The sequence below is a fragment of the Pelodiscus sinensis genome, chromosome 8, assembly GCF_049634645.1.
Source record: "Pelodiscus sinensis isolate JC-2024 chromosome 8, ASM4963464v1, whole genome shotgun sequence".
In the NCBI taxonomy this organism is placed as follows: Eukaryota; Metazoa; Chordata; order Testudines; family Trionychidae; genus Pelodiscus; species Pelodiscus sinensis.
This window is the reverse complement of record NC_134718.1, coordinates 13061598-13077888: the sequence shown is the minus strand read 5'-3', so window position 1 is coordinate 13077888 and position 16291 is coordinate 13061598. Positions and strand designations below refer to the sequence as shown.

Below are 16291 nucleotides of genomic sequence, written 5' to 3'. Positions count from 1 at the left end.
GTTCAAAGAGAAACTGCAGAGCTATAATTCATTTGCAAATTTGACACTATCATTTTAGGATTAAACAAAGACTGTGAATGGCTAGCCAACTACAAAAGCAGTTTCTCCTCTCGGTGATCACACCTCCACATCAGCTGTTAAAATTGGGCCTATCCTCCCTGACTAAATTGACCTTGTTATCTCTAACCTGACTCTTGATTGGAACTCTTTTCTTCTGCCTGTACATTTATACCTGCCTCTGGAATTTCCACTACGTGCATCTGATGAAGTAGGTCTTTGCCCACGAAAGCTCATACTCCAATAAATCTGCTAGTCTATAAGGTGCCACAGGACTTCTCTTTGGATTTGCAGATTCAGACTAACACGGCTATCCCTCTAATACTCAAATATATGGGATATTCCAGCACTTTGTTTAATGACTTAATACAATGTTTCTCAACCAGTGGTAGGAGTACCCTTAGGGGTAATCGAGAGAAGTCTGGGGGGTACGTCAACACAACTGAAATTTGGAGAAAACTGAATTTTTATTTTAAGTTTTACAGCGCTTTATTATTTTTGTACTTTTTACACCCAAAAATTTCATTGCCTGCCCAGCTACGATTAAGTTGTTTAAACAAATGTGTTACAATGGTAGAAAAAAATTGTGTGTGTCTGAAAACTGTAAATACTGGGGGTACTTATAATTTTTTTAAAGGGGGTACTTGAGAAACACTGAGCTAATACACCTAAGCATCTCTGCTCACCATGGACAGTAGCGCATGAGTATTAACCATTCTGAGACAGCCAAAGGAAGGGTCTGCCTGTGTGATTTTTCTAATTTACAAAATGATTTGGACATGCAGCTTTCATCTTGTTTGGAGAAGCAAGCATACTACATTGTAACCTTTCGTGCATATCAATATTCCCTAACTGGAAAATGTAACCTTGTCTCAAAAGTGCGCATAGAAAAACAACTTTCAAGACAAAGGAACCTTTCAGTAAGTTTAGTTGCCATGTGTTAAAGATAGATGAGAGGTCATTAGGAAGCTGCTTTTCCAGCTTTTTTACTGCCTTGACCTTGTTTATTTCTGAAAATTCTCAACCACTCAACATGTCCATGGAAGTTGCTGGATGAGCTTTCAATTCTTAAGCCATTTTTCACTGATAATGAATGTGAATGTTGTTTCTAGAGCATTATTAGCTACGGAGACTCACTGTTTTCCCCTTGTTTGCCTCCTTTTCTTCTCATCTGCCCAATGAGGATCTACACAAATGGAGTACTTAAAAAAATGGCATGCATTTATCAAGGTTGCTCGGTAACAGCTACACAGAAGACCAACAGTCACAAATTTGGAATAAGTTTGAACCAGCTGGGATTGGGCAGGAATCTTCTGCCTAAGATAAATTATTGCATAATTCACCAGGTGCATTGTGGGGTTTTGCCTTCCTTTTAAGCATGTCTAGTATATAAGCAAGATACTAAACTCTTGGTATTCTCCAATAAAACAATTTCTATGGTTGTGTTCCAGAACTTCAATTTAAACTAGCCGGAAAAGGTAGTTTTATATTGGATGTCCAACTGCAAAATTATACACTGGATATTGCTCAAGTGTAAACTGGCTTCAGTTTTTATAATTGTGAAACAAGGGGTTTTAAATAGTATTTAAAACGAGTAATCTGCTGCTTGAATTTACCTGAAGTCCAAAGAAAACCATCACCACTGAGCTGATTGTGCCTAATACACCTTCAGGATCAAAAGGTTTTGTACCGTTCCTGCAATAAAGGAAAATAGAACATCTTGTTAGTATTAAGCGAAGGACTTTTAGACTAGAGGAAGCAGTGGTGGGGGAAGAATATTAATGTGTGTGATCGTTCATTCTTTTCTTTCAAGTTGCTAAGAAAAAAACTTTGTTAAAACAGTGACTTTCCCATACACATTTCAAGATCATGAAATAAGTTTAATCTGTCAGTTGTAAAGAGTTAGTATCACTGGCTAAATTGTTAAACTAGGGAAGGCTACATCCCTCCTGTGCAGATTTGATAAACTCCCCATGCATACACACAAACTGGACTATTTGATATTAAATGGAAAAGTTGGGCTGTCATCTCAAAACACTGAATTTTGTGTAAATTCACGCACTCAAAACATAGGTGTGTTTACTAGGGCGCTGGTGCAAGTGTACATAATTAGCCCTGCCCTGGGAGCTCCAATCGAGGGGAACAGATTGGGGCTGATGAAATTGTCTGATGCTGGCCTGAGGATTGGCAGCACCTGCCAGCCTGATGACCCAAAAGCTATATAAGGTGGGAAGGAGGTGGATGTGGAGGCAGACTGTGAGGGAGAGGTCAGTCAGGATATGCCTACACTGCAGAGGGGTTTTTTTTTTTTTTTTTTGAAAATCAGCTGTTTTTCAAAAAAATCCTTCATTTACGTCTACACAAAAAGTCGAAAGAACAGAGGGGTTTTCTGACATCGGTAAACCTCTTTCTACGAGGAAGAACCCTTTTTCCAAAGAACTCTTTCAGAAAAAGGCGTGTGTGGATGGGGAAACGGGTTTTCTTTCTAAAGAAGAGGCCCCCAGGAAATAACACAGGGGCCCTGGTGGCCACTCGGTTCAAAGTAATCAGAACTCTTTAGTTCCTGTCTCCTGGCACCTCTTAAAGCTGCAGGCACCCTGGACAAGCCGTGTGGCAGGAAACCGGCCCTGGAGCAGCACCTGACCCTGCTGCTGTCCCTGCCACCCATATTCTGAGCTACGGCCAAGCCACAAGCCCCCTGAGATACCCCTGGCCCTCACAGGGAGCAGCCCCAGGACTCCCAGGACCCACCCAGGGGCACCAAGCGGCAGGCACCCTCCTGGTCCGGAGCAGAGATCCTGTCCCTCCTCAAGCTGGGGGGAGGGGGAGGAGTCTGGGGGGGGTCTCCACTCCAGATGCCAAAATCTATGGGTACATAGCCAAGGCCTTGACAGAAAGGGGACCTCCTACCCCCGGACCTTAGACAGTAAAGGAGCTCTGCCAGGGCTACGCGAGGGCCAGGGAGCACAGATCGTGCTCTGGGGAAGGTCCCTATTATGAGGAGCTGCACCAGATCCTGGGGGCTGAGGAAGCCCTTTCCCCACCTGTGGTGGTCGACTCCAGCCTTGAGACGCCTGTCGTCACCCTGCCGGAGATCACAGAGGAGAAGGATGACGAGGGACAGCAGGAGCAGGAGAAGGAGGACACGGAGAGTACCGTGGAGCTGAGCCTGGAGCCTGTACCCCTGAGCCAGGACGTGTCGCAGGCATCATCTGACAGCGGGGAGGGATCAGCAGGTGAGTGCTCTCAGTTTCCACAGACACAGGGCGGGGGAGGCGGGCACACAGAGGTTGGGCTGCGGTCATCACTCAGCCTGGACATCGTGCTGCAGTCCGTGCACATGGAAGCACGTGCGGCGGCAGTGTCCAGCATGCGGACTCAGGAGGCAGCCCCGGAGCACCCCCGGGATCCTGCTCACAGGCTCAGGGGAGGCCACGCACACGTCTGGCCCCAGGGGTGGGGACGTCCTCCCACCACCAGCCACCACTGGAAGCAGGCTGGCCACAAGGGCATAGGCACGACACCACACAGTCTGAGGAGAGCTGAACACAGCACACGGGCATGCCTGCCTGCGTGAGGCACCACCCGCTCCTGCGGACAGCGCTGCCAGGCACAGGCGTGTGTGCGGTCCCCAGGGAAGGCCAGGCTGCTCCACGCCCCTCTACAACCTATGGGATTCCGCATGGCGGAAAGGGATCTAGGGGTCATAGTGGACCACAAGTTGAATATGAGTCAACAGTGTGATGCTGTTGCAAAAAAAGCAAATATGATTCTAGGTTGTATCAACAGGTGTGTTGTAAGCAAAACTCGTGAAGTCATTCTGCCGCTCTACTCTACACTAGTTAGGCCTCAGCTGGAGTACTGTGTCCAGTTCTGGGCACCACATTTCAAGAAAGAGGTGGAGAAATTGGAAAGGGTACAGAGAAGAGCGACAAGAATGATTAAAGGTCTAGAGAACATGACCTATGAAGCCAGGCTTCATGAACTGGGCTTGTTTAGTTTGGAAAAAAGAAGATTAAGGGGGGACATGATAGCGGTTTTCAAATATCTAAAAGGGTGTCACAAGGAGGAAGTAGAAAATTTGTTCCTCTTGGTTTCTGAGGACAGGACAAGGAGTAATGGGCTTAAAGTGCAGCAGGGGAGGTTTAGATTGGACATTAGGAAAAAATTCCTAACTGTCAGGGTGGTCAAATATTGGAACAAATTGCCAAGGGAGGTGGTGGAATCTCCCTCTCTGGAGATATTTAAGAACAGGTTAGATAGACATCTGTCAGGGATGGTGTAGACGGAGCTTGGTCCTGCCTTGAGGGCGGGGGGCTGGACTCGATGACCTCTCGAGGTCCCTTCCAGTCCTATTATTCTATGATTCTATGTGGCCAGACACTTGCCTTGCCTGCTTGTCCATGGGGAGGTGGCAAGGACTCCCCACATCCTGCAGGGACTGCAGCCCAAGAGTGTCTTATCTCCATGAGGAAGGCCTGATGGTGGACTTCCCCATGCTGAACTGGTAGCCCATGGACTGGTAACTGTCTGGGGTGATGAGCTTCCAGATGGCAATTGTGAGCCACTTCTCCAGGAGGATGGCGGGCCACAGGTGGGTGTCGCATCATCGGAGGAGGCGGGGCGAGCCAGGCACACAGCTCCAAAAAGATGGCCTTCTGCATGCAGAAGTTTTGGAGCCACTGCTGGTCGGTCCCACCAGTCGGGAACTGGTGTTCAGCCTCCAAAACCGTCTTTCCACTGTGGGGTGCGGTTGCAAGGACCTTGCTCCCACACCCAGGGGGAGGGTCTCAGGAATGAGCTCTGTGTCTCGCTCATGCAGGGCCATGAAGGCAGCCTGCAGAAAATGCAGCATGGCCGTGTGGGGCCATCTCATGCCCAGGGGCAGCTCCGGCTCCATGGCGAAAAGAAAAATGCTGTGGCACCCAAAAGCTGGGCAACCAGAGCAGGCACTGTGAGAGCTTTGCTGTCCCTCAGAGAGGTAGGCCAAGCACGCAGCAGAAGCAGAGAAATGGCTGTCCAGGGGGGCTCCTTTAAGCACATCTCTCAGCTTGCCTTAGGCAACAGCACCTGGAAGCTACTGCTGACCTAAGCCCTGCCTGAACTAGTTTGGGTGGCCTTATATGTGAGATAGCGTCCAATCAATGTGGACGCAATCTTTTGAAGAAGCAGATCTCTTTTTCTATGCACTTTTGCTGTGTAGACGTTCTCTTTCAGAAGTTTTTCCGGACGATCTTTTCCGGAAAAGCTTCTTTCGAAAGATCTTTGCAGTCTAGATGTAGCCTCAGAGAGGGGGCTGGAGGCCTTCTAGCTGAAGGCTGACTCTGCCTGTAAAAGGTGAAAACCCTGCAAAGTTTGGCACTGGTGGTGGGACAAGCGAAGATGAATAAAGACATGAGTGTTGCACAATCCTAGGGCTGATTTGGAAGAGCAACCAGCCCCCAAGGTGGGGGAGTGGGGACTGGTCGTGTGCCTTGTTACAGCGTGTATTTCCAGAGGGCCTGCAAAGGCTTGTATAATCACTACTACGTCCTTGGTGATGTATCAGACAAAATGAAGAGGTAAATGATACTTTTTTTAAAACCATGCCAGGGTTACTTGGTTCTGAAGGGAAGACGAGAGGGATTTGGAAAGAGGCTACTATGCCACCCATAGGCTGACAACAGTCAGCTCTGTAATTTCATCTCCACAGACCTGGACAGAGTTATTTCCTCCTCTGTGGATAGCAGAGAGGCCTCTGGCTGTACACCAGCTGGCTCAGACTCCTATCCGGGTGGGTTCAAGAGGATGCTGTTTCACAAGGGGAGGCATTTTGAAAATTGAAAAAGTAAGGGCCAAATTCATCTACTGATCTCAACGTCCTGCCAGATTCCTCCCTGCTGCTGGATTTCCAGGGAGCAGCAGAGTGTGCTGTTTTCATTTAGCTTCTCCGGACCAAGAGGCTGACTCGTTCCTCTAGAATTCCATAGTAATCCCTGCCTCAGACTAGCATGCTCTACCTCAGACTAACTCTCAAGGCTACTCTTTCAGCTTGTGATCCTCTGGGACAAATGACGTCACAAAGAATGCTCCAGATAAATGCCTCAGAGTGAAGCTTGAGAGAACCAAGAACAGAGCAGGCTCTTGACTCTGAAATTCCAACCTGCCAACTTCATGCTTGAACTTGGTGTTTTTCGAGTAGAACATCCTGCATCTCGCAGTGGTCAAATCTTCTGAAACTCCAGCTATGGGCTGCTATCTGCTATCATCGTGGATCACCAAAGGAGCTCAGTCATGGCTTCTGTAGAAAGCTGCAAATCCACTGTGGAGGACTTTCTTTTGCTTCCTACCCTGAACCCTGATGAAGTGTTGTTGTGTATTGTTAAAAGCTATTGGCTAGGAATGGTCAGAAAACATTTCTATATTGTGGAAAATGTTTCGAAATTGGTTTTAGTACACCAAAAAAAAGCAAAATAAGAGCGAGAGACACTGACAGAAGAATAGCCAATAGTCCAGTGGTTTTAGCATATACCTGGTATGTGGTAGACCATGGTTCAAGCTGATTTTCCAAAGCAGGCAAGTGGGTTCCTCTGTCTGTTAGAGAGAAACCAAATATTCCGTCCTGGACCTCAGAAACTTTCCCATTGAAACTTTCATCAAAATCAATGCATTTCCACACTGCATTTAGGTTTCAATAGGAAACTTTCATCGTAAATTTCCCCTGTACCACTGGCCACAATTTTTCACTTCATGGTCGGCTGGTACTAATTTGGGCCTGACCTAAGCCCACTGAAAATGGTCAGAGTCATTCCATTGACTTTAATTGCCTTTGAATCAGGCTTTCCTCCCAGACTTGTTGGAAAGGGGAGATATAGGAGTTAATTCAACCATGCTCTGTAATCCCTAAGTGGACTATACATTACATACTTACTACTACTCACCATGCAAGGCAGCATGAAAGCCAGAGAAGAACAGGGAGCAGGACAGCAGTAGTATCCAAAGCTACAATTTATGAGGATGAGCAACACCTTAAGTAGAGGCCAAAATTTGAATGCCCATACCCTTAATTTCATATATTAAGACAAACTGAGACTATGTTAATTCTGCCATTCCATCTAAAATGGGGGTCTCAGACTCCTGGTCCAGGACTTCCCAAGCACTTCCTTAAGTTATTTACTCAGATCCGTATGGCTGCTGGCCTGGGGGGGAGCACTCACCCAGCAGCTTCCAAGACAGTGGGATGGGGCCAGTGAGTTTTGCTTTCAGTTATCCCAAGCCTGGGCAAGGGATCCCAGTGCGATGGTGCAGATGTTAGCCGGGGAGGTTGGGGGGGGAAATTGGGTACACTAGTGCCCATCCCCTGCAATCAAAGGACATTGACTGGAACCATCCTGCTCTATGATCCAAAAGAACATGAAAAAACCCAAAATACCCTTAGGCTATGTCTACACTCGTGGCTTCTTGTGCAAGTATGGATGTTCTTGCGCAAGAAGCCGCCAGTGTAGACATAGCCTTAGATAAATATTCCTTCCTGAACTTGAGTGCCCAACCATTCCAGTGCACCTGTATGAGAAAGTACCATTACTTTTCAGTCTCTTATTTCTTTTCCATCTTGAGATACCTCCACTCACTGAAGTCATTGTCAAAGCTCTCCGTGACTTTAAAATTGCAGGATGAGGTCCCTATTATCCAAATAATGGCCTACTTCTCCTACCCCCAAAAACAAACCAAGGCTACGTCTAGACTGCATTCCTCTGTCGACAGAGGAATGCAAATCAAGCACGTTGAAATTCCTAATGAAAATCCCGCACCTTATTAGCATAAACATGGCCACCGCTTTTTTTTCGAAATGGAGTTTTTTTGAAAAAAACTGAAGTCTAGATGAGGATCAGTCAAAAATAAAGCCTTTTTTGACAGATCCTGTATTCCTCAAAAAATGAGCTTTACAGGAACAGTCGGAAAAGGGCTTTATTTTTGACAGATCCGCATCTAGACTGCCTTTTTTTCGAAAAAACTCCATTTTGAAAAAAAGCGGTGGCTGTGTTTATGCTAATGAGGCATGGGATATTTAAATCCTGGCTTCATTAGCAATTTCGACATGCCTAATCTACATCTCTCTGTCAACAGAGACGTATAGTCTAGATACACCCTAAGGGGTTAAGAAATTAAGTCGACCAGAGTGCTTAATCAGACTGCCTTGAAGACAAAGTCTTCTCTTTTCCCCACAGATCCTACTCCTGCACCTCTAGACAGAGGTCAGTGCTAGTGTAACCACCACTGGGCAGATTTTAACCTGGGATCTCTGAAATAGAGTATAGGAGCTTCTACCCTCTGAGCGAAAAGCCGGCTGGCTCCCAGCCCCTGCTGTAGAGGTCTCTTGATCTCAACTGTTGCTGTGCTCTAGGTACCACTTGCATTGCTCAGTAACCACACTAGGTGTGTGGGTTACACTAGTGTTCAGAGAACACTCTATGGCCCAGGCAAAACCTTGGCTCCTCAAAAGTTCCCATTAACAACAATTAGGATAGCTGTTTTGATGGTGTAGATCCTGGGCACTATCAACTGGACCAAGGCTACCAATTTATTTCACACAGACTATTAGAGAGCCATCAGATAACAACTTGTAGTCTTGAGTCAACTGAATTCACCCAGTAGTTAAAGGCTCCATATTCCCCAGTAAATCCACTTACTCAACTAGCCAGTCATTCACATCTTTTTTACAAAAATTAAAGTCTGTTTCCCTGATGTCAGTCTCTCTTAACTGGAAAACAGCTGTTAGTTTTTTCCTGGAATTATCCCTATGTTGAGTACAGTGGGTGAACTTGCTTCTGAAAATGTGTGTTTTGACAGGGGTTAGGAGGGATGAGCTAAGACAGCAAACACCAAAGTCTGACTTTAAACCATCTTCCAGTTTAATTACTTTAAATGATTAAATTACAGCTATAATCCATGTTATAAATATTTAACCCTTGGACTGCAACTTTGTCATGTCTCTCGGCCTGCCACAATGAGCAGGAGGTCAATTGTTTATTTTCATGGCTGCATGGGGGCAGCCGGAGAAGTCTCGCTACGTGTCTGATACTTGTCTGAAACTGGATGCTGGTTTTCATGATTCCACGCAATACTCCTTACAGCTTAAAAGCACAAGAATGAAACAGGGAAAAAATAACCCGAGGAAAAGATGCTCACCAAACCAGATCATCTTACAAAACACAGGACAGCATGTTATAAATCAGCTTATTAGAAATGCATTCTTGTTAGCAATAAGAAATTGGAAGTGTCAAATGCAAACTTATGAATGAAATATTTACAATGGTAAATAAATATGCCATTCCTCATGCACAGCACTGGGATGGAAAGGAACTACAGGTTGGACCTCGCTGGTCCAGCACCCTCAGGACATGTGGGGAGATGTGCCAGACCAAGGGAAGTCCCTCTCCTCCTGGTGTGCTGCCACCAGGTTAGGGTTCCAGCCTGCCCCTCATGCTGCCCCAGACCTCTGGAGCTCGCTAGATGCCGCTGGTCCCACTGCAGCTGGGGTCGGAATGTCATGGCTGCACAGCTGGGGCAGAGCTCCACAGCTGCCTGGCTTCACAGCTGGGGCTGGAGCTGTGCAATCAAGGGCTGGGGTGGAGGGCTGAAGCCTGAACTCCGTGGCCAGTGCCACTGAGGCTGGTGCTGGAGCTCCCCAACCACTGGAGCCAGAATGGGGACGGAGCAGAGCTCCACAGCTGCTGCTGGAGCCAGAGCTCCCTGACATGCTGCCCGTTCTCCCTCCTCTCCCTCTCTCTCCCCTCCCCCTCACATACACACATTGGGCTCCCAGCTGAGTTGCCGGTGCCCCCTAAACACTCCTGCCCTGCCACCAGACCTCCCTCTTCCTGGCCCCTGTGGTCCAGAAATATCTGTGGTCCGTGCTGCACCACAGATGTTGCTGGAGCAGGGAATCCCAGTTAAGGGAGGCACAACCTGTACAAATATCTTTAACTTGTATGACAATGTGAAACTGGGCAAAACTCATCCTTGGTGAAACTGCAGATTTTGGGTCCCTTGACCGTGGTGTTAGATCAAGGATGAATATGATCCAATTTCTTTCAGAGTCCCTCAAGACCCCTCATTTCTCCAAAATACACGGCCCCCAGCTGGAACGGAAAAATCACGTGGGCACAGAGAGTTGTCCGTACACCTGTACTAGCAAAATCAAGGCCTCAAAGAGCACAAGGAGATTATTGTGTTTGAGACCTGGCTCTTCAGGATGAAGAGCAATCCAAGAAGATTTTATCTCAGTTCTAATGGTACTAGGCCTGCCCAACTCTTATCTGAGCATAATTAAATCTCAGGCTAGTACTACCCTGCCGCTTTTTTGCAGAAGAGGATATGCAAATTGCACTCGCAATCGCATATCGTCTTCTGATTCTTTTTGCGGAAGAGGTTTTGCTGATAAAAAGCCTCATGTAGACAGGGCCATTAGTCGAGAAAAAAACCCTCATTTGCAAGATCCTGTATTTTTGAGAAATAAGGGATCTTGCGAAAGAGGGTTTTTTTCCCGACAAATGGCCCTGTCTACATGGGGCTTTTTATCGGCAAAACCTCTTCCGCAAAAAGAATCGGAAGAAGATATGCAAATGCAAGCACGATTTGCATATCCTCTTCCACAAAAAAGCGGCAGGGTAGCCATAGCCTGGAGTGAAATTAAATCCATTAGTTATTTGTCCCTTGGACTTTCCCAGTTGCACACATCTGCTCTCCTAGTTTCTCTCCCCACTTTCAATGAAGTACTATTATGGAGCAAATCAATTGTGCAACTATCTTGCAACATACAGCAAGTACAACAGTTGGCTATTCCAATAAAAAGGTATAGGAGTGTGTGCAATAGAGATGGCATACAAGGACAGGTGTGATAAAAAATATTGGCTTGTTGACTTCAAATAACACAGAAAAATTGGTTTGATTTTTTTTAATTCATTTGTACTTACCAAACTAGTACAACCTAGTTTAAAGAAAAAACATGCACAGAACAGTCAAAAAATTACAAACATATGCACATCAAAGGCCCAGATATTAAACCTATCCATTCAAGACACAGATTGTGTCTTCAGAGGATTCCAGATTTAAGAAGCCCAAATTTTGAGGACATTTAGCATTCTGATCCGCTTCCATTTTAAATGAAAGAATTGGTTTTTTAAAAAGTCACATTGCTAATTTTTGAACTTTTGTAACGCTACAACTACTAAAGGAATTTTCTTCAAACTTGACTTGTTTTATAAATCTCAGAGACATATCTAACCAAGTGTGAAGAGCATGGAGACAGAATAAGAATTAAAACCAAAAATCATTTATTAAACTTAGTTTTCCCTTAATTTCTTCATAAACAACACACTTTCATGGGCAAAACATAAACAAGTCATCTAACACAGACTGACCAAATCACTAAGAATCAATTAAGTTAATTCTTCTTCAGACTGAGAAAGAACAAATAAATTGTTAGTTATTTTCATTTTTAAATATTTAAGAGTAATTTAGTAATGGAGCCCTGTATAAGTACCAATATAATATGTTAATTATTTGTTTTATAATGATTTATTAAGTACAAACCTGGCTCACCTGAACTGAATGGGAAATTTGATAATACCTTAGAAGTGGCCCAAGATTTAATCCATGACATGTAATGATTTTTAATGAGGTCAAAAAGAGACCAGTTTGTTAAGTCATAAGAAAACAGAGTCAGAGTTGTAAATATGTAAATATCTCTCCTTCTCCTCACTTTTCAATCTCAACAGCTTATTGGTACTATTTTTTGTACTCATTAGTTAAACACACATAGTAAGCTAATGTTACACTAATGACTAGAAACATTCGCTGTGACTTACTGTACCTGGCTAACTCCTGGTGAGAAGATTCATTAGACTATGAGATCAGCAATGCAATGATCTCAAAACCACCAGCACAATGACTCACATATTTCAAGGGTTTCCACTAGAGAAACTCTTTGATATTCAATACCTTACATGCAGGGTAGCAGTAGACATGGTCTTCTCCAAGCAGCCCCTTATCAATGTATCCTGCTGCATCTAATGGGCAGATAGGGTATTTTCCATCATCTCATGTCCCCCCAGGATTCAAGTAACCTTTGAGGATACCAAATTAATTTCAACGACCCAATTTCCAGCTGTCAGAACTATTTATTTGTTTGTTTGTTTTTGTATTATCTGGTTGTTACTATAATGGAAATTTTTTAATTAAATATGTGGATTTGTATTCAGTTCATGAGTAGGGTTTATTATATGCATATTAGTGCATTGTGCAATATTTTGTCTGATGGTTAAAGAACCAGAAAAAAAATCCTGCAGTTTTGTTTCATCTGTCTGTGATCTTCTACCGGAACGGAATTCAATTTAAAACTATATTATAATAAACTGAACAGAAAATATGTTTCTCTAATTGAGATGTACCATCTGCTACAATATTAGTAAAATGCATCTCAACTCATTTGGATATTTGATGTACTTTTTTTCTGACAAACAACAGACAATATGATCATGATTAGAATGCAAAATAATTTCTAGCTTAGCAATACGTGTTCTACAACTGTACACAATTAAGTAATTTTTGGTTAAACCAGTTCATATTTTTCCAATGAAATATATATTGAAGAGGTACTGTACCATTCTTGTATTTTGTGGTTTTAGAAGCAGAATACTAAGTTTCAGAGAGGTTGCCGTGTTCGTTTGTTTCAGCAAAAACAAAACAAACAAAAACACAAGGAGTCAGGTGACACCTTAAAATCTAGTAATTTTATCATGGTATAAACGTTTATGAGTTGCAGGTTGTGCCATTCAGGCAGTACTAAAGAACTGAAAGTCATGTAAGTTTGGACTCAGTGGGCTCTCCTAACTCTTGCTGGAGATGGGCTTTCAGCTTAGGGGATGCACGCGTGCTGAATAGCTCAACAGTGCGGTGCCTGTAAGGACTGAAGAGCAAGATTTAGTGTCACTCCAAACGCAGGCAAATGGAGTTCCCCTTTTTCGCCTACTGCCTGGATGAGGTAGCAATGGAACAAGTTCTGTTAACTCACGGGGCTGACAGAATTGCTGGGCCTCTGGGCAAGGAGGGGAAGCTCTGTGCTCCCATCAAAGGCAGGGCCTCTGGTAGACGAGGCAGAGCTGGTGGTAGCCAGGCCTCAGGACCATGCCACCTCCCTTGCCCACTCTTTAGTGCCTCCTGGAGTGTGCTGCTCCAGGCTCTGGCAGCTATTTAAAGGGCCTGGGGCTCCAGCCACCACCCCTGCTGCAGCATCTGGGAGTCCCTGTTCCGCCCTCATTCCAAAGCAGGGAGGGATAGCTCAGTGGTTTGAGCATTTGCCTGCTAAACCCAGGGTTGTGAGTTCAATCCTTGAGGGGGCCATTTAGGGATCTGAGGCAAATTTGTCAGGGCCCAGCTATTCTGTCAGCCTGCTGTGAGGGCAGGGGACTGGCCTCTTGAAGTCCCTTCCACCTCTATGAAATGGTATAGTTTCATGTATTTTATATATATATGTACCTGAAAGACATACTACAAGGTTCATCTGTTTGTCAAGATGGCTGGGGCTTGACAGAGTCAACTGTCTATGAGGATATACTTAAAAACAACAATCCTGTACAGACTAACTCGGCTACCCACTGATGCTTCTGTCTATGAGGATGTTTGGGCAGAAGGGGCAGGCATGTGGACTAGCCTCCCTGAATGGGGTGTTTAGCCCCTGCCCATGCTGATGAAGTTTAGAAAGCTGACTGGAGTTCACAAGATGTCCCAAATAAATACCTTGCAGAAGTCTTGATGCAGAAGATCCCCAACTTCAGTCTCCCCACACAGCTCATGAGCTAAATCACATCTGCATAAGCCATAGCAGATGAGGATACTTACTGCACAAATGGAAAATTAAAAACTCTCCAGTGGGAGCCCACAGTCACCCAGAACAGACCAGGGAACATAAATGCCTCAATTCACAAATACAAAGGAAGCATCCCAGCAATACACTCTGCTACTCCGGGAGCAATTACCGGGCTGAGCCAGTTACATGTAAAATTATAGCTCTTGCTCTACATTTAGACCAGTCATACAAAGATAACGGCAACACCTCAAACCACATTTATCCTCCATAGTGCAGTAACACTGAGGCACTGTTGTCATATGCCAGGACCTCACTGTTCAAGAGGCCAGGAGAACTTGTAGTGAGGCAGTGGGATAACAATGGACAAACTGACCTCACGCGTCAATTCCTCGGGGTATGAAGGGAGGCCAGAAAGCAAGTTGAAAGGCAAATAAAAAGCATTGTGAGGGTTCTCCATTTTTCATCTTCTAGACGCAGCGACAAGGAGCTAGGACTTTGGGGCTCTGATTTTCACCCCTCTTCCTCTCTGTCAAAACAGAACATTATTTTGGCTTTAAAAAATTCAATAATGCTGCCCTTATTTAAAGTTACAGGCTGAAAAAAATGACTAAAGCTGGGAGAAATAGTTTCATTTTTGGACATTTAACTTTATTTCTGGTAATAAAGAATTCTTAGCTGTTTTTGGAAGGCGGGCTCAGCTGACACAAGCAGGCCCAAGTGGATAGGTCTCAGAAAGAATCCCAACACCCTTATTAAGCCCTTTTCGCCATAGATCTCAGAGCACCTCACAGAGGGAGGTGAGTATAATTACAAATAAGAAAACCAAGGTACCAAGACATGCCGTCAGAAAACAAGTCCTGAGTGGAGTTCAGAAAAGAACCTTAATCCTCCGCTCTCCTTGGCCAACAGACCTGGACAAAACCATTCTAGTTTATGTGCATGATAAAGTTAGGTTTAAACTAAAGTATAGCTTGTATAAGACAATCTTTTCATTCTGTTAATTACCCAAAACATTTCAGAACCTTGAGTTTTTATAAAACAAACAAAATAAAATATAAAATTTAGCAATTATCCTCATAATTATTTATTTTTAATTAGCAGTGTATATGCTACTGTTCTTAATGTAAGGTATTTTAGTAATAATCCTATTATTAATATTCCTAAACATTCAGACCCGCCTACACTTTTTCTTCCTGTTTCATTAATAGTATGGCCATGCTATAAGTATTGTGGGATTTGTTCAGGTGTTTTGAGAATAGTAATATTCATCATTCTGGAACCAGGGTCAAATTTGTATCTCTAGTAAACTATATGGCCAGAAATATCAAGTGATTTCAGTGGTTTCAAAGGTGCTACTTAGGATTGAGGTCTTGATGAATTTAAGAGCAAAATCCGGCCCTCTGTATTTCAAATTCTGGATTCCACCTATACATAGGCAGATATGTTTGGAAGGTTAGCGGGGAGCAAAATCCTGCTGAAGACAGAAGAAATGAGCTGCAAGGCTATGACATCAAATATTTCTTTCTGTTGCTGACAACCAAAATCTGTTCAGCTTTCCATGAAAAACCAAAACGGTTTTCGAGGGACTGGAAAAAAAATGTCCCAAACAGTTTCTCACTTAACACCAGGAGCTGCAGTTAAGAGTTTGGTTCATCTGCCTAAGCATCTGTTTGTCTCTCTTGCTCCCTGTGGGTCACAAACAGGTAACTTGATGCACCTCATCATTGCCTTTCACTCAAATGTGAAAATAAAGAACAAAATTGTTTCCATCTCAATTTCCCTAACAATATTTTAAGGATGAAAGTATGTCAACTAAATAGTTCATTGTCCTGGTTTCAATGAAGGAAAGGGATTTTCAAAGGAATCTAACTCCCATTTAATTTTAATTGAATCTGAGTGCCTAATTTCTTTGAAAATGCCTGCTTCTCATTAAGGCTCGGTTAAAACAAATCTAGGACTTCCTGTTGGAGTTTGCTCCCTGCAATGAATTTTATGCTTACTTCTATGGAATGTTGAGTTTTGGCCATTTTGTAGAGGTGGGAATTCATGGCCTGAGTATCTGACACGTGGACTGATTCTGGTTGCATGTACCAGGAGAATTCCAAATGAAGTTGTGGTGAGAACTGCATGAATCCCTTTCATACTGTCACCCTGTTAGTATCATCTTTTCTGCTTAAAAACTCATTATTTTGGTTTTTCCAACACTCATTTTATTCTCCCCGCAGGTGTGAGAACTTTAATCCATTAAAATATTTTATTACTGATTTCCACCATGGATACAAATATTTATGCCTCTCTTTTCCTTCTGCCATTCAGCTTGACTGTGTTCCTGATGGATTCCGTTAAAGCATAATTATGGTCAGAAAAAGTGAATTTACAGAATAC

General features: G+C 44.0%; 1 long non-coding RNA gene across 2 annotated transcripts in view; it reads right to left on the bottom strand.

Moving 5' to 3' along the window:
- The window catches only part of LOC112544327 (uncharacterized), a 224649-nt gene that overhangs the window by 11962 nt on the left and 196396 nt on the right, over nt 1-16291 (bottom strand). For both annotated transcript variants that reach the window (XR_012905779.1, XR_003087677.2), the window contains one exon: nt 1674-1752. This is a non-coding gene — a long non-coding RNA (uncharacterized LOC112544327). The remainder of the gene's footprint in view (nt 1-1673; nt 1753-16291) is intronic.